This window comes from Vulpes vulpes, chromosome 7 (genome assembly GCF_048418805.1).
Source record: "Vulpes vulpes isolate BD-2025 chromosome 7, VulVul3, whole genome shotgun sequence".
Classification (NCBI taxonomy): domain Eukaryota; kingdom Metazoa; phylum Chordata; class Mammalia; order Carnivora; family Canidae; genus Vulpes; species Vulpes vulpes.
The window spans coordinates 68,201,468-68,219,944 of NC_132786.1; the positions used below are offsets into that span (position 1 = coordinate 68,201,468).

At 46.6% G+C, this 18,477-nt stretch overlaps 1 long non-coding RNA gene across 1 annotated transcript in view; it reads left to right on the forward strand.

Annotated features, from left to right (window-relative positions):
- The first annotated feature begins 3,912 nt into the window (after positions 1–3,912).
- Positions 3,913–18,477, forward strand: part of LOC112928953 (uncharacterized) — a 29,361-nt gene continuing 14,796 nt past the window's right edge. Inside the window, exons 1-3 of the long non-coding RNA XR_012002625.1 lie at positions 3,913–4,098; positions 9,122–9,770; positions 10,815–10,909. This is a non-coding gene — a long non-coding RNA (uncharacterized lncRNA). The remainder of the gene's footprint in view (positions 4,099–9,121; positions 9,771–10,814; positions 10,910–18,477) is intronic.

Consider the following 18,477-nt stretch of genomic DNA (forward strand, 5'->3'; position numbering starts at 1 on the left):
AAATCCCAGGAGGACTGGGGCTGCGGGGAGCCCAGGCAATACCCTGCTCTGCTCTCCCACCATCCTCTCACCCCCACAGGGTGAGGCTCTCACACTCTGACTTGTGCTTCTTCCAGAACTCAGCACTTGGGTTCAGATGAGCACTAATTATCCAACATATTAAATCAAGTAAGGGCATCCCCCTTACTTGCACTCAGTTTTAATTCCTCTTCCAAAAGGAAAACCCTCTGCCTGGAATTAGTCCAGAAAATCCTAGAATATTCTTTCACTTCTCTTTACCCCTAAGAGCTACTCTGTGACTTCTTCCTTCTTCTCCTCCTCCTCCTCTTCTGCTTCTGCTTTTGCCTCAGCAAGTATCTGAATGCTTCTTATTTTATTTTATTTTTTTATTTTTATTTTTTTTTACATATTTTTTAATTGGAATTCAATTTGCCAACATATAGCATAACACCTCAATGCTCATCCCATCAAGTGCCCCCCTCAGTGCCCATCACCCAGTCACCCCCACCCACCGCCCACCTCCCCTTCCACCACCCCTAGTTCATTTCCCAGAGTTAGGAGTCTCTCATGGTCTGTCTCCCTTTCTGATATTTCTCACTCATTTTTTCTCCTTTCCCCTTTATTCCCTTTCACTATATTTTATATTCCCCAAATGAATGAGACCATATAATGTTTGTCTTTCTCCGATTGACTTATTTCACTCAGCGTAATACCCTCCAGTTCCATCCACGTCAAAGCAAATGGTGGGTATTTGTTGTTTCTAATGCTTTTTAAAACAGATAATTTGGGGGCACCTGGGTGGCTCAGCGGTTGAGCATCTGCCTTCAGCTCAGGGCGTGATCCTGGGGTCCCTGAGATCGAGTCCCACATCAGGCTCCCCACAGAGAGCCTGCTTCTCCCTCTGCCTGTGTCTCTGCCTCTCTCTGTGTGTCTCTCATGAATAAAGCAATAAAAGCTTTAAAAATTTATATATAATATTGAGATAAATCATCCAACATAAAATTCTCCATTTTAAAGCATACAGTTCACTGGCTTTTATTATAGTTTCTATTACGTGAGACTTCTTATCCCATTGACATCTTCCCCAGGACAGAGAGGAAAGGAGCTAGGACTGGAAGTCTCCCCCACAAGGTAGTAAGTCACCTCTGGTGGCTCAGCTGGTGAAGACCTGCTCCAGCTGGCGATGTAGCCACACCCTTCTCTGGAATTTCTGGGGGAAATCCTGTCCCAGGAGCTGGAATCCTGCCACTAATGGAACAAGTGGATTCTTTTTTTTTTTTTTTAATAAATTTATTTTTTATTGGTGTTCAGTTTACCAACATACAGAATAACACCCAGTGCTCATCCCGGAACAAGCGGATTCTTAAGCAAAGTTTTCCATTATCAGTCCCTAACATCAGTGGCACCAGGATCTAGCCTAAGGGGTTAGAGAACCCTGACCTCATGATGAAGTCAAGCCCTGAGCATGAGATGAGCAGGCCAAGGCCTCAGGCTGGGGGGTCCCAGGGCCAATCATCTTGGAGAATAGAGTCCTGGGGATACTGGTAGAGTCCTCAGAATCACGTAGCTTAACTCCTTCCTCCAATAGATGAGGAAACTGAGACCCGGAAACCACAGAGTTGAACAACCTGGCAATGGCAGACCCAAGACCCAAGACCAGAATCCAACTGATCTCTTCTGACCCTGGCACAGTACCTTCTGTGCCAGATAATCCATTCACCAGTAAATGTTCATTGAACCTCCCTCCTGTGGGCTGGGGACTTCACTGGGTGCTGGGCATGGTTGATCTGGAAGTCCACATGCAGGCCACATAGCCCCAGCACTGGGCAGTGGATCAGGGAGGACTTGGAAACAGCTGCTCCATGCCCAGTGGAGGGCTAACCTCAAGAGGAAAGATCCAGAGAGAAAACCCCTGTTCAGTAGTGATAGGATACTTCCTGGGGCAAAATGATGATATGTTGGAACTTGCTGCTACCAGCCCATGAGACCCGACTGCCACGGTTTCAGTAATTTTGCAAAAACACCATTTCTTTTAAAAAAGGATAACTTATAATTAAATAAATCATATTAGACACAAAGGTAAAAAATACTCAAAATTCATCACCTCCTAATTATTTTATTACATTTTACTATGATCTGTACTCTTGGGGTTACAATTACATCTATATGGTAAAATACTCCGAGACTGTGTATCTCTTCTGTGTTCAGTGATGCCAACACGGTGGCTCGACATAGGCCACAGTGGAGGTATTTACACCACAGAAATGGGCAAATGATACGAACAAAGCTTTGGTTTGGTTTTTACATTTATCAGTCACCAAAAGGTCCTCAGATTAGCAGATTGTTTGCATATAACTACGGAGCTTCCAGAGTATAGCTGTTCCCTCCCCATCAGCCATTGTGGAAAAGGACCCAGTGGGACTCAAATCAGAGTTGCCACTGGGGCAGGTTACAGGGATGGACTGGAAGGGAGAAGAAAGAAGAGGACAGACACATCTGCCCAGCTCCTCCTCCCCCTCCCTCCTCCTTCCTTCCTTCCTCCAGCCCTCTCTACCCCCTACCCACCTTCCTTCCCCCCTTCCTTCCATCACCTCCTATCCATTCCATTCATCAAATATTTACAATCATTTTCCGTCAGGCACCGTCCTGGCCTCCAGGAGAAAACAAGTGCCAGAGAAACCACCGTTTTCTTTATCTGGAAGTAAATACAGCCCCTGTGAGCCTAGGTGTCTAATTTAAAACTTACAGAGGGTGGGGAACACAGCATCCCCGGTTCCAGGTAAGAGCTAAAGGTCCCCAAATGGAACTGGATTACTTAGGACTAAAACATGTGAGAAGTACTGCAGCTTAAGGAGCTTAACTCATACCTGATTGAACAACAACACAACAAAAGGATCATAAAAATCCTCCACCCAGCAAACAAACAAACCAACCAAAAACCTGTTCACTACCCACTCGACCCAAGGGGGGGGGGTGCCGGACCATGTGCGCACGTCTCTCGGTGTGCACGTCTCTGTGTGTGCGCGTGCTCGGGCAGGTGCCCACCTACCATTCGGGGGTTCCTTTCCCTTCAACTTTCTGTTTTAGGTCTGATCATCTCTTCTGTGCATTGCCTTAACCATCATTCATTCATTCACTTATGACACAGAGAGAGAGAGAGAGAGAAGCAGAGACACAGGCAGAGGGAGAAGCAGATTCCACGAGGGGGCCCCATGTGGGACTCGATTCCAGGACCCCAGTACCCCAAGATCAGGGCCTGAGCCAAAGGCAGATGCTCAACCGCAGAGCCACCCAGGTTCCCCGACTTTGTCTTTTTTATACAAAATGAGTTCAGGAAACCTTCACAGCTCCTCATTTTTCACAGCTTCTGTTCACTTTCTGGTCCGAAATTTTAACATTCCCCAGGCTGCCCAGGATGCTTGTTGGTTTTGTTTTGTATATTTTTTTTATTGGAGTTCGATTTGCCAACATATAGCATAACACCCAGCGCTCATCCCGTCAAGTTAAAATGCAGATGCTCGGTGCCTGTGCATCAGCAGAGGTCTGGCCTTGGGAGGTGTGGGGCGGGTCCAGGAACCTGCACCTGTACCAGGCTCTCCAGGCGATCCTGACGCAGGGCTAGTGGAAGAACAGCATTTTGCAAAATACTTGCCTGTGTTGCTGATGAGCTGTAAATAATACAGTTATTTACCGGTTTTCCCCCTAGAAAGGATTCGTTTCCGCGGCCCCATTCCTCGCAGTTGTTAGAAGCAAAGCAGCGTCCGCGAGCCGCTCCCTCAGCCCCGCGCCCCACTGCGCCAGGCCTTGGGTCCTCGGGTTGCAGGTGCCCGTGAAGTTCCGGGACCACCTGCGAGCAAAACTGTCATTCGCAGTTTTACCGCGTGGTGGCGCCATTGCTCCACTTACCTTTTCCGGCCAGTTCCTCGTCCGGGAGAGTTTTGCGGACGGTTTACAGGGGATTATTGTGGTCTTGACGTTTTTCATCCTTTGTCACGACTCTGATTCACATAGACAGTGACGCACGGAGAGCCTGGAGAGGAGACGCACCGCATCGTGTCCACGCTCGCCTTGGGTTTGGCGGGTGCATTGCGGATTGAGGTAGGGACGGTGGACCCAAAGCCCCGACAAGGCCTGGGATTGGGGAGGATCAAGTTGGGAGGGGCTGACCCGTGACCCAGAGTCTTGGGGAGTCGTTTCCGCCTCCCCGCTTGGCCCCATCCCGTGCAAGGCAGAGACCTCGTGTTTGCTGTCACCTCCTGGGTGCCAAGCTCCGTGTGGTCCCCTCATTTAATCCTCAGGCTGATCTTGTGGTTTGTGTCTGTCTCCAGAGGGCAGGTGGCAGGCCTACCTAAGGAAATGAGACAGAGGGGTCTCGATCCCACTTGCTTTCTGTACGCAGCATGGTCTGCTCATTCACTGGCCAAACATTGATAACCAAGCAGATTTGTAAGAGATTCTACTTTGGACAAACTGACAGGCACTCAGGCCTTTGTCTACACTCAGGAAGGAAAATATTGAGCCCCCAGCTGTAGAGTGGACACAGACTGACTCAGTTCTTTTGCCAAAGGTGGAGAGATTAAGGAATAAATGGGAGGAGGGGAAATGAAGTCCTTTCTAATGAATAGGCAAACAGTCCCACCAGCATCTAAAATCGATGAAGCAACAATAGATGGCATTTCAGTAATTTGCGATGAAGGCCTCCTGGGCCCAGAAGCCCACATCTCCTTCAGTTTTCTAAGGACATCTCCTGTCCCTCTCACATGTGTGGACTCTGCTACGGCTCCAAAAGCCATGGCAGGGGGTGGGGTGCGGGTTGGGGGGGTGTCCGCCTAGAGCCACATAAATAGTTGATGTCCTCTCTATATGGATAATGTGGGTACAGGCAAGGTGGGGTCCCGGGTTAGTTAAGGTACAAGTAGAACTTCGAAAGAGCTAAATTTAGGAATGACATAATGTCATTAGGGGGACAATTAAAAGCAGATATGATGATAGGAAAGAGCCATACCTGAGCAAAACCAACAGAAGTAAGATGCAGAGACTGCTGAACCCAGGCAGGAGATGGAGAAAGCATCTATTTGGGTGGGCAGCTTATTTTCTTATTTTAAATGCCTTTGGGCTCTTTTGTCTCACTGGCATTCCATAAGCCTCCCATACACCCAACTGGCCAAGTAATCCGAGCCTCTGAGACTCCATCATGACCTTCCTGAGATCAACTCTACTCATGGGACTCCAAATCTCCCTAAACAAGGTAAAAGGGAGGAAACCCCACCTGATAACCTTTTGAGGTGACATGCAGCTAAGAGACTGTTGGATCTGATTTGCTCAATACTAAACTGTGTGCCAAAGCTTAATTGCAACTGGCAAGGAATTGTGCTGTGCAGCCTCTCCATGGCCACTCACAAGCTGGATGTTTGCTTCACATATTGGTTGATGGCCAGACCTGGATGTGTGGGTATCCTGTGGGCCCTGTCTGTGTGTGCTGGGCGTCACTGACACTTTTGTTCACTCATGTACTTGACTGGCAAATGGCTGTTGAATGTCACCCACTCTGTGCCCAGCAGCCCTTCTAGGAAGTGGAGGCCAGGGGGCTGGGCATGATGAGGTTTCTGTTCTCATGGAGCTTATGTTCTAGCAATGGGAGACAAAAAATAAGCAAGCAAGCAAACCAAAGTCATGTGGTAACGAGAGCCAGGATAGACGTAAAGAAACATGGAGTGACCAAACGTGACCGAGTGCTTAGTTTAGAGTGGTTGGGATCTGTCCCCAGGAGCCATGCACACCTTCCCCAACAGCACACTTACCCGGATTGACTCAGCCCTGGTTTCTGTAGGAGGGCAGCCCGGGAACAGGCATCATGGCAAATGGGTGATGTCATGGCTTCTCAATGATGCTATAAGTCCATGGGGCAGAAGATAAGAGATTTCTTTTTCCTATTTTTAAAATTTTTATTTACTTGACAGAGAGAGCAAGCACAAGCAGGGGGAACGGCAAGGCAGAGGGAGAGGGACAAGTAGGCTCCTCACTGAGCAGGGAGCCAAATGTGGGGCTCGATCATAGGACCCCGGGATCATGACCCAAGCTGAAGGCAGACATTTAACCATCTGAGCTACCCAGGTGCCCCAGAAGATGAAAAATTTCTGGAGGCATTGCCGCTCTAGCCCTGATTGGTGTGGAGAGGAAGGTGGAAGGTTGAAGTAACCTGTGTCTCCCTGGGGCGTAGACTGCTCCAGCTAAAAAATGCCCAATCTTCCCTTACAGATGAAAGAACTGAAGCTAGCCAGGCAGGGGGGGGGGGGTGGGGAGTGCTTCTCTGACATCATATAACTACCCACCTGATACTTATTTTCCGTTTCTCCTCTGGTCCCTCTATCTTTTGGAAAAGGAAGGGAGAGTATGGAAAAATTGACAAAAAATTGACAATAAGTTGTTTTGATTTTCCAGATTCCTGGTTTCCCCTATACATGGCAGTACTTGAATCAATTTAGGGGGAGATTTCTAAAGTCTTTCCATGCTCTACTATTTTGATGCCACCAGGAAAAGGCAGCAGGGTTGTTGCTATGCAGTGAAGGCCTGGCAGGATCAGAGTTGGCACAATGGCCACCCTTACTGAACACTTGTGCCAGAGAACCATGCATGATTCGTCTTACTCCCTTGTATCCACCCTTCCAGTCGGAGTTTGCTCACGAGGAAGCTGAGGTTTGGAGGGGTTAGCTAACTTGCCCAGGTAGCACACTAAGTAGCACAGTCCAGATTTGAACGCAGATCTCCTTGACTCCAAAGCTTTCTTTTTTCTACTACAGCATGCCAAGGAGAGTGCTGGGGAAAATGAGAGTAAGGAATTAACCTATAATCTTTGCTCAAGATACCAAAGCTCTGAGCCCGCATTGTCCTAGCCTTGTGTGATTTGTGCGCTTGGGTGCCCCTGAGCCCCCAGCCATGCACCATCGCTAAGCCCTCCCATAGGATGACCTTGGCTCCTTGCTTGGGCTGCTAATATCCTAAGATGTGGAAACTCTCAGAGAACATCACTGAGCACCCAACTTATGGTGAACAGCTGGGTCAAAATCCCGGCTCCACCCTCTGTGCTTTCCCTCCTGTATAATCCATTCTCCACACACCAGCCAAGGTGATGCTTTGACAGTTTGAAATCCATCATGCTCTCCCTCACATTTAGAATGAAATCTGGGATCCTCTGTGGACCCAGGGCAGGTGCCTGCTTGCCTCCAGGTCTTCTGGAGAGGAAGAAGACTTCTTCCTACCTCATCTCTTTCCCTCTGCAGGAGCCACACCCTATGCTGGCTATTTGTACACTACAGTCCTGTCTCAAGACTCTTGCAGATGTGTTCCCACAGCCTGGGGATGGATTTCTCCCCGGAAATCCCTGGGGCTAGCTCCCTCACTTTATTTAGGTCTCAACTCAAACATCACCTCAGAGGAGCCTCCCCTTGCCACCTGCCAGGACCTAGCCTTCCCTTCACATGCCACCACCTCACTCTGCTCTGTTTTGCTACCTGACACATTTAACCACTTATTCTTATTTTACAATTTCTCAACTCTGTCTTGACTGCCTGTTTCTTCCACTAGAACATGAGCTCTCGGAGGGCAGGGACTTTATATATAATCTTCTGCCCAGTGCAGCATCCATGAGGATCCGCGGCACCCAGTACACTGAGGACTCAGTAACTACTTGTTGAATGAATGAATAAATGAATGAATGAAGAACACAAGCTTATTCTTCTTATGAAATAGTGGTTCTGAGGAAATTGGAACCTTTTTGCAGGGAAATTTTCCAGCCATTCTTGGGCTCTCTGGCTGCAGGCGGAGATCCATATTCATGGTCTCGTTGCTCTCTTCAAGGACCTCTTTAGTAAATCCACCTCTCAGAGGCACCAGGAAAGCCTTAGGATCTCACACCTTCCCATCTCCACAACCCCCTCCTTCTCCTGCCCACCACCCTGGCAAGGCAGGATGGTTTCCCCTCTCTTGCTCACAGCCTGCACCTTCACACTTCCTGCTTTGGTTCGGGTCAAGACCAGCTCCCAGAAATATGCCTCTGTCCTAGACAGTCTTGTTTGAAATGTAAGTCATTGATAATGAGGACAAAGAGCCTTGGAGGGAAGGGAGGGAGGGAGAGAAGGGAGGACCAGGGAGAAGTCATATGGAGGTTGGCAGTCCCTCTCAGGTCCTTTCTGGATTTTTCCTTCTGTAGCAATGAAGGTAGAGTCACACTCTACTGCCCTCCCTGGGGCAGGGATGTAACTCCTGACCCCATCCTTTTGCACTTTAAGTTTCCTGTTTGGGTCTCCATGTTCCCCTTTTGGGAAAAAGGTTGATGATAAAAACAAGGTCACCACAGATTCCACTTCCCTCTCCCTTGAGTGATGTCAAAGGTGACACTGAATGAATCTAGCAAAGAAGTATTTTCTAAAGCTTTTGATTCTGAAATGGAATCATTCATCCATGATCCAGCAACTCTAGAGACCAGATGCCTTACCCAGTTGGAACCACCAAGATGCTGCAAAGGCAGATTCTTCTCACTGGGAAGCCCAAGTTCCAGAATGCACATGTTTTGCCCCATCTTGCAGGTAATTCCCCCAAACGATCAAGGCTGCACACATACCCCATTAGCCTAGGTTGTTGTGTAAGGATCTGTCACTTTGACCACCGGTCATCATCCACTTTGTCTCTTCCATTCCCCACTCCCATTCTTTTCAAATCCAAGCCTGCCCCTCCCTACTCCCCCAGCTTTCAAATGACTGTTTCAAGTGTAAGCATAAAAGTCTACAGCCTACTGATCCAGGACTTGTGCCCACGTCACACCAGTTTATGGTTGGAGGGTATTTTTGCTCTCCCAATCAGCACCTTCCCCTCCTACCCTATCTAGGGTCAGCTCCCCCTGGGAGCCATGCATGGCAGACCAGACCAACCACTGACAGCTCTGGCTCTTTTTTTTTTTTTTTTTTTTGTGAAATGCTCTCCTCCTGGCAGCCTGTAAAGTGGCCATTTAATAGGTGGTATCACACGACTTAGCTTCTACAAAGCCAATAATAAATTGCATCCCAGAAAAATCTATATTTCAGTATTTGCATTATTTACATTTTTCATTTATTAATCCTATTAGGAATGTTCCCTCCAGGAGAAGAATAAAGCTAGAACAAAAAAGCAAGACAAACAAGCGACTGTGAAAAAAAAAAAAACGCCCCATTCAAAGCCTTGCTTTTTCTCTTGGGCACAGGCATATATATCACCTGTGTGCAAAAAGGACATCTGACCATCTGACTTGGTGCAGATACAAGACCATCTGCTGCTCAAAGTGTCTTCTAAAACCCCCTGAAGATGCCAGGAGATCCCAGCCTGTGTACAGCCTATTTTTCAAGGAACACTGCGGCCAAACATTTCTTTGAAATTCTGGTGACAGCCCTTTCGAATGCTACAAGAAGTGTTGGGGAAAAAAAAAACGTTGAAAACAAGATGTGATTTAAAGAAGAGCCAGGTGGAGATGCTGGGTGTCTAGGTGGTTGAGCACCTGCCTTCAGCTCAGGTCGTCACCTCGGAGTCCTGAGAAGGAGCCTGCTTAGAGGGAGCTTCTCCCTCTGCCTATGTCTCTGCCTCTCTCTGTGTATCTTTCGTGAATAAATAAACAAAATCTAAAAACAAAAACAAAAGCAAAAAAAAGCCCAGTGGAAGAGCTAGCAGGCAGGCATGGGCTTTTGGTTGGCTAGCTGGTGGTCATGTGTACAATGGCTACATATGATCTTATCAGCACTACGGTGAGTGTGATTGCCCTCATTTTAGCTCAGGACTCAGCACTCAGTAAGCTCAGGACCATGAGTCCATGAGTTGCTAGCTCCTGGGGTCATCACTGCTGTTTCATCCATTAAGGATTCCAAGGATCTAAGGGAGGGATCGGCTCTCGAGCTGCCTCATTTGTCAAAGCATTCCAGCATCTGTGCCTGCTCTAAACTCCTGACAGATTGGGATCCTCTTCTTTTCCCTAATGTGGTAGTCTTCTGACTACTTTATGTCCCTTAATGGATGGCTTGCTCCACAAGAACTATTATTTTTATTCACTTCTTTTTATTTTTTATTATTTTTTTTAATTAATTTTTATTGGTGTTCAATTTACCAACATACAGAAAAACACCCAGTGCTCATCCTATTCACTTCTTTTTAAACCACTCACATGGTATACAGTAGGGGCATAATGAATAAGCCATACAATCACGAAAGTTGAAAGTTGCCATATTTGTGTGTGTGTGTGTGTGTGTGTGTGTGTGTGTGTGTGTGTGTTGGTTGCTCAGTTTCTGCTTCCCAGCTCTTGTACGATAGCTCCGGAGATGGGAAGAAGAGGCTACAAAGCAGATATGTGTGAGAGAAGGGAAATTCTCTTTCTCACTTGTCTTCATGTTTTAGCCTTCTTGGATTTTGGTCAATTTTTGTAAAAATCAAGAAATGCAACCCATTTTTGGAATATAAGGCGGAGGTGCAACTTCCCTAAGTAGTCACTTCTTTCTCCTCTAAGATAATAATTCCTCTTGCAGCCACCTCACAGGCCTATCATGAGGCTCAAATAAGATAATGTGCATCTGAAAGCTCTTTGCTAGTGGGAAAGCATGATATGGGTGTAAGGTATCATTATCCCTTTAATCTTTCTAGTCTCATAATGGAGAAAAATTTCCAAAGAGAAATTGGGAGCTCATTTCAGGCTCTCAGCTGCCTCCTGCTACATGAGGTCCATGACAATTAAATGCTGCAGAACAGTCTGGCTGAATTCAAATAAACAGCAATGTGAAATACATATGTCACCCTTCTAGAGCTGCTGCAGCCTGCCAGGATTCTCCTCCAGGCCTCTGGGACTCCCCCACTGACTGAGATGCCAATTTGCAGAAGACTGCAGATGCCATTCTGGGTAAGACCTTTATATCTCATGCATTTCCTGCTCTTACCTGCCACCAAGGGTCATTCTGCAGAAGAGCAGGGCCATGCCAGGTTGCTGAATACAGAGCCTCTGGAAATAAATTCTGGGAGCTCTGCCCAGAAAATCCCACCCTTTGGGATTTATAGACCCATTCCCCCAGCTGATAGGAGTCATGGCAGTTGATGGCTCTCAGTTGAGTCCCAAGTGAGGGCATCACCCTAAGCCTAAGAGAGCCCCTTGTCCAAAGCCTTTTGTCCCTCTCATCTTCAGTGACTGGTCAGTAATGGGGAGGGATGGTTCCCTTGCCCTGGCTCCCTTGTCTCACAGTGAACAACCCTGAAGGGCCATCCCAGCTCCAGAGTTCCCCCATGGGATTCTTGAAGTCTCTGATTTGAGGCCGCTCAACTTCTCGTTGCCCAATTCTATGCCCCTCATCCTTCACAGCTGTTGTTCTTTAAAACACTACTTGATAAACCTCCTGCATGCCAATGTCCAAGAAACTTTACCCACGACACCTTCTAAGCGGTGGCTGGGTTACTCGTCTGCAGGGATATTGATCCGCTCAGCCCTTGGAGAAGCGAGGTCGGTCCAGTGTCAATCCAAGTAAGTTGCCTGGGCCATCAGCAGCATCCTCTACCTCCTGTGGGTTGCCATACAAGCATTATTTTCTAGGTCCCATGATAAAAGACTGGGAGCCACTAGTGTAGTATGTGGAACAATCAGAAATAAATCTATTTTAACATGACAGGGTTGCCTTTCTGACATCCGTTCTCTCTCTTCCTTACTAATGGAACCCTGGTTTTAATTCCAGGCAGTAATGTTCTCAGCTTAAAAACAAAACAAAACAAAACAAAACAACAAAATAGCACATTTCCCAGGCTTCTCTGCAGCCACGGAGAGCCATGTACTTAGTTCTTGTTCAGTGGAGAGAGGCAGAAATTTGTTACTTCCCTAATAAAAGCATCTCCCCGCCTTCAGTGTCATACTGCCTGGAATGGGAAGGGAGTGGTGACCAAGAGGAAGCCCATGTTGAGCGAATTCATCATCTATTGACACATAAAGAAATTACCTCCAAACTTGGAAGCTCTGGACAAACATTTATTATCTCACAGATTCTATGGGTGAGAAATTATGTATCTATGATGTATATGATGTATACTATGATGTATCCTCTTGGTAACATGGCACAAATTTGGTATAACACAGGAGGGAGCTACACAAGTATATAAATAAATGGCAGGAGGCAGAGATTATTAGGGGCCTTCTTAGAGGCTGCCTACCCCCATCCATCCTCAGGCCCCAGTGGTAAACATCCATCCATCCCACATGCAAAAGATACTCTCTGCCCACACCTCTGCAGGTCTCATCCCATTCCAGCATCAACATATGATTCAGAACTACATCACCTAAGTCAGGTCCAGGTGTGGATGAAGCACCGCGGGTGTAGTTCCCAGCAGCTCCTCCAAGACAGTACCACCCCAACTCATGCAGTCTCTACAGCATGACATTTTTGTTTCATGACTTATGCATGAGTGTGTCGGGGAGAAGCAAAGAGAAGGATAATGTGGCTGTTATGTGGATGCACTGCACACTAAGCTAGAGTGTGCATATAGGAACCTGGACACACACACACATGCACACGCACACACTTCCTCCAAAGCACATTGTGAGAAGCAGTGCTCCAACCACATATGTAGACAAGACAAAGAAGACAGCACCCAAGCAGAAATGCCAAAGCTGATATTTTTGTGATGAGAACAACAACGTGATCAGAAATGTTGCTCACACGTGGCTCATTCAGCAGATGCCAAGTCTTCTTCAACCATCCCTGAGGCTCCCCATACAAAGCAGTGAAGGAGCAAGCGTGGGCTGGGGCAGGAGGTGCATGGCCAAGTTAGGAGTAGGGTGGTAAAGCTGGAAGCAGGAACAGAACGACAGAGAATTTCATAGGGCAGTGTGCCTGTCTTGCTTCAGCAATCTGAGGGGGGCCTCACCCTGGTGGTTTTACGTTGCCAGTAGAAACACTCAGTGTTCCACAAAGCAAGGGGTAAAGAAACACCCCTTGGTGAGACTATCTTCAGTTGCTAAATTGCTTAACTGTGACCTGAAGTCCCTCATTCCTAATTGATGGCGCATCTTTGGCCTTTGCATCAATTTCTGATAAGCATTCCAGGTGTGGCTCACTAAGCACTTGCTTCATTGTGCTACCTGTGCGAAGAGTCGCACTTGAGGGCTCTGGGATGACGATTACAGATACAGATGGAAAAGCCGGTCCTGCACACCCTCTACTGGCTTTGCTGTCTATGCAGATGTTCCCAGAGATTCAATCACTCTCTGAATTTTTATTTTTATTTTTTTTTAATTTATTTTTTTTTTAATTTTTTATTTATTTATGATAGTCACAGAGAGAGAGAGAGAGAGGCAGAGACACAGGCGGAGGGAGAAGCAGGCTCCATGCACCGGGAGCCTGATGTGGGATTCGATCCCGGGTCTCCAGGATCGCGCCCTGGGCCAAAGGCAGGCGCCAAACCGCTGCGCCACCCAGGGATCCCCACTCTCTGAATTTTTAAAGTTCATTCTATAAAATTAACATCAATGACCCACTGAAATGCACTCACTTTTTTTTCCAACTGAGGCCACCAAACCAGAATTTGAGGTTTAACCCTTTTCATCCTGTATCCAAGTAAGAGAAATTTAAGAACTAAACCACCTTGGCTATTAGTCCCTATATGATCTCTGTCTCTTGGTTCCAATAATTTCCCCTGCCTTTTTCCACTTGGCCAAGGCTTTGTCCTGAGCCCCAGGTCTAACTAAATCCTAGCCTTGGTTCCAAGAGCTTCAGCACATCCAAGAACAGGATAGCTCCTTATTCTTCATCCTCCACAGACTGATGTCCTATTTTGAACCCAAATTCCTAAAAATGGATATTACCTGATGAAAGTCTCCCTGGTCCCTTCTTGTTCTGAACAGATACTTCTTCTTGAAATGTGGGTTTGCTAGAACCCTAACTGTTCTCAGGTCAAGGTTGGTGGCCTTTCCACTATGCCCTTCACTTGTCAGACCACCTATGGGAACATGGCATTCAGGACTGGAAGGGACTTCAAACATCATCTAGTCCAGCAATTCCAACACATCTTGCCTGATGGTAAACTCAGGGAGTCATTCATACACTCTTCAGATTCAGAGCTCTCCCCTTATGCTGAATAAGTCAAACATTCCACAAAGTTTCTCTCTAGTATTAAGTGTCAGGGTTTCCTTGGAGATCTAGGAGTGCTATTTTCAGATTGTTTTAAAAACGGACTGGCTAATGGGCAGAGGGAGCCTGGCCATGATTGTCAGACACAGAGCCAAGTTTCATATGGCAAAGAGGAGATAGAGAATGAGAAGGAGGCACCCCTACATACTTCTGACTTACAGCCATGGCCAGCTTGTCCTCTCCGGGGCTGGGTGTAAACACCCTGGCTGGTTCTTAATCCATTTCCAAGATGAAGCTATCTCAAATACTGTAGATGAGGTTTTTACCCAAACAAGGAGGACTAACCTATGGGCTTCAGTTTTTCATTTTGCTGACCACCTCAGAGCCTGTGGATCTGAATGGCTCCAGATGACCCTTTAAAACAAAGAAGATCCTTCCTAGACTCAAGACCAGCTAAGGAGCTATGAACAGGCTGTGGAAACACACTCTCATCTCCACCCAGAGCTCTGAAGCTTCTTTGCAAAGCAACTACTCTCCCAGACTACTCCTTGTGGGTTTAGCCTTGTCTAGTCATATAGCCGAAAACTGGTCCTTGACCCAGTCCTGGACTGGATGTGGTTGAAACTGCATGCTTACAGACAAGCTCGTGCACAAGACACCCTGACACACCAGATGGCCAAACACGGTAGGGGAGGCTGCGGGTGTGGGACATGGAGAAGGCCAATCAACTGAATCTGGGAAGCCCATGAAGTGTGGCAGATTCTGGGCAAGATGGAATCAACAGGACACAAATTATTCAAAAGGTGCCCTGCTAGGAGCTCCAAAGCTGCTGCTGCTGCTTCGTTTTTTATCCCCCTGAAGCTTCTAACAGAAGGCTCCTTGACTTTACTCAAGCTCTTGAGAGTCAAGGGCACACTTCCTAAGGTGATGGCCAATGGCTGGGCAATGGGATAAAGACATGGAAGCACAAGGACTCAGATGCTTTGGCTGAGCCATTTCTAGATTATTTATGGAAGCAGGTAGTTTGGAGGTAGCTAACCAAATGACCACGAATTACTTAGTTGTTCAACAAGATAAACCTCTGGGTCGGGATGGAGCTCACTCAGGACTTTTTGAGGGGCTGAGGAAGGAGAGATGGTGACATTGTGCAACTGTCCGTCCATGTGTCATGTATCAGCACCGCGAGCTGTGACGCCTGGGGGCAGAAAATACTGGTGTGACTCCAGCAAGGGGAAGACTCTGCAGGGGCTTCTGGGAACCAGGAACAGAGCTCACTCCTTCCAGCATCACACAGGCAGGAGTGTGGAATTGATGGGGTGCACTCAGATACGCAGAACTTCCCCGGGAAAGGCAATTCCAGGAGAAGGCAGGCCTGATTAATGTGCTGCAGCCTTTGAGAAGATTAATGAGTGGACAAGGGGAAACCAATGAATGTAATTTATTTAGACTTTCCAAAAGGCTCCACACTAACGGCTATTTTTAAAAGTCACTGTGCAATCTGGGTTTTAAAGAACTAGCTTTTTGAGGTTAATGCCAACAAAGACACCCACATTTCCCTGCTGCCACCACCACAGGATATGGATGACATGTGACTTTTCCCCCGGTGCAGCGGTTTCTGAGCAGATTCCCATCACCCTTTGCCCCTCAAGAAGTGGCCTCCCTCTCTTACCTAACACTTCCTACCATGTGTGTAGTGCTTTCCCTAATGACTGGAACCCCCCAGGATGGGGACAGTGTCTTAGCCTATTGCTGTATCCTATAGAGCACTCTGACTAGGATTCCCTGACCCTAAGTCAGAGAACACAGGTGACTTCAGACCCAGGAATCCTAACCACTACTGACTCCTGGTTATATGGCACAAGCATCTCCAGTTGGGCCTGGCCTCCTCTGCAGTCCCATCACACTGCTCCCCCCTGCCCTGTTCTTGGTCACAGCTCCACCCCCACCCACCTGGAATTGCGACTTCTTTTCATCCCCACTGCACCAGCCTTAGCTCAGGCCCTCCTGCTGCACCTGTATCACAACACCTCCTAAGGGTCAAATCCTTCAAAGGCCCAGGGCCAGGTGGAGGGCTCCTCGTGTCCCCTCCTGCTTCTCCCTCCAGCCTCATCCTTTGTGCCGCCCTTTGTCCTGCCTGCCCCGAGCTGGGGCTGCTGCTGGACGAGGGCCCCTGCAGATGCCAGACAAGTAATAACACTCCTATTACTTCCCCCCTCTTTAACTCACTTCTTCCAGATTCTTCCTGTAGTGAAATCCTGCTTGTCTTTTATGTCTCATCAAGTGCTGTCTCCTCTAAGAAAATTTTTCTGAGTCCTCAGTCTGGATTTATTGTTTTTCTTATGTGTTCACTCATTCATTCCACAAATATTTCTATGCAGTTACTATGTGGCGGGTGTTATGTTAGGCAAGGGTGATACAATAGTGAACAGGACAGACACACTCTCTTTTCCTCCAGAGTTCAGCATCCAAGGAGGGGTGCAGTTTTACAAGGAACTATAAAATTACAGTAAGTGTTAAAATAAATGCCCCCTTCCTGCCACAGGGCCTTTGCATATGCTATTTTTCCCACTCTCCTCTCTAGAAGTCTCTCTCCCCTTGTCTAAATCTCCTTCAGGTTTAAACTCAACTAATTCCCCAGGGCTAAATCAAATCCCCCTCCTTTATGCTTTTATCCCAGCTTGTACTTCTCTATCAAAGCATTTAACACAATTGTAATTTCATATTTATTTGGATCATTAGCTGATTAGTGACTACTCACTCCTCTAGACTGTACACTTCATCAAGTGCAAGGCCATGTCCATTTTGCTTACCTGGCTAAACCTGGAATAACAAACTCATCAAGTATTAGTTGTAGGAATAAGTGCTAGGAAAATAAACAGTAGAAGTACCCAACCTGATTTAAGGAAGGTTGGTTAGACAGGGGCGACCTGGGTGGCTCAGTGATTGAGCATCTGCCTTTGGCTCAGGGCATGACCCCGGGGTCCTGAGATTTAGTCTTGCATTGGATTCCTTGAGGGGTGCCTGCTTCTCCCTCTGCCTATGTCTCTGACTCTCTCTCTCTCTGTGTGTCTCTCATGAATAAATAAATAAAATGTAAAAAAAAAAAAAAAAAAAAAAAAGGAAGGTTAGAAGCTCCTTGAACCTTGAAGGGAGTATAGAAATTAGGCCCTGAGTAAGTGGGCAGCAAAAGTGTACCAGGCAGCAAACACAGCCTTGGGGAGACTATGGCTAGATGGCCTGTGATTGCAAGCACAGGTTTCCAAAGCAGGGTGCTTATTTCCAAAGGGGTCCATAAAATAATCCATGATGAAGCAGGAATAAGGAATAGTCACATACTTTTGCTGAATTTTTAACAGAATAGGAGAAAATCAAGCTCTATTATTGTCTAATAAACAGGCTGAAACCAGCATATCCCTTAGTGTCAGAAGGTCACATGCCATGGGAAGAATATGGTGTATTCTGGAAGCAGAACAACCGGGCCCTAATGTGCAGCTCATCTGTGTCTGTTACATGAACTCATGCATTATATTGCTTAGTCCAAACCTAACAATATAGTGTATTCACAGAGGTTTCTGCAAAGAAGCCACAGATGGAAGGTATGTAAGTAGATGTGAACAAGAATTTTTTTCTGACCACTCTGTTACACCATACACAAAAATTAGATTAAAGACTTGAATGTAAAAAAAAAAAAAAAAAAAAAAAAAAGACTTGAATGTAAGACCTCAAGGCATAGATCTCCTAGAAGAAAACATGAGTGGTAAGCTATTTGACTTTGGTCTTGGCAATGAATTTTTGGATCTTACTTCAAAAGCAAAAATAAACAAGTGGGACTACATCAAACTAAAAAGCTTCTGCACCACAAAGGAAACCATCAACAAAATGAAAAGACAACCTACTGGATGGGAGAAAATAATGATATGTTGATGATATATTCAATGCCCAAAATATACAGCAACTCATAAAGCACAATAGCAAAAAACAAACAATCCAATTAAAAAATGGACAGAGGATCTGAATAGACATTTTTCCAAAGAAGACACACAGATGGCCAACAGGCACATGAAAAGACGTGAGTCTCAAAATCATTCATCGTCAGAGAAATGCAAATTAAGGGACACCTGGGTGGCTCAATGGTTGAGTGTCTGCCTTTGGCTCAGGTCGTGATCCCAGAGTCCTGGAATCGAGTCCTGCATTGGGCTCCCCACAGGGAGCCTGCTTCTCCCTATGCCTGTGTCTCTGCCTCTCTCTGTGTCTCTCATGAATAAATAAATAAAATCTTTAAAAACAATTTTAAAAAGGAATGCAGATTAAAACCACTATGAAATAATCACCTTACTCTAGTTAGAATGGCTATTGTCAGAAA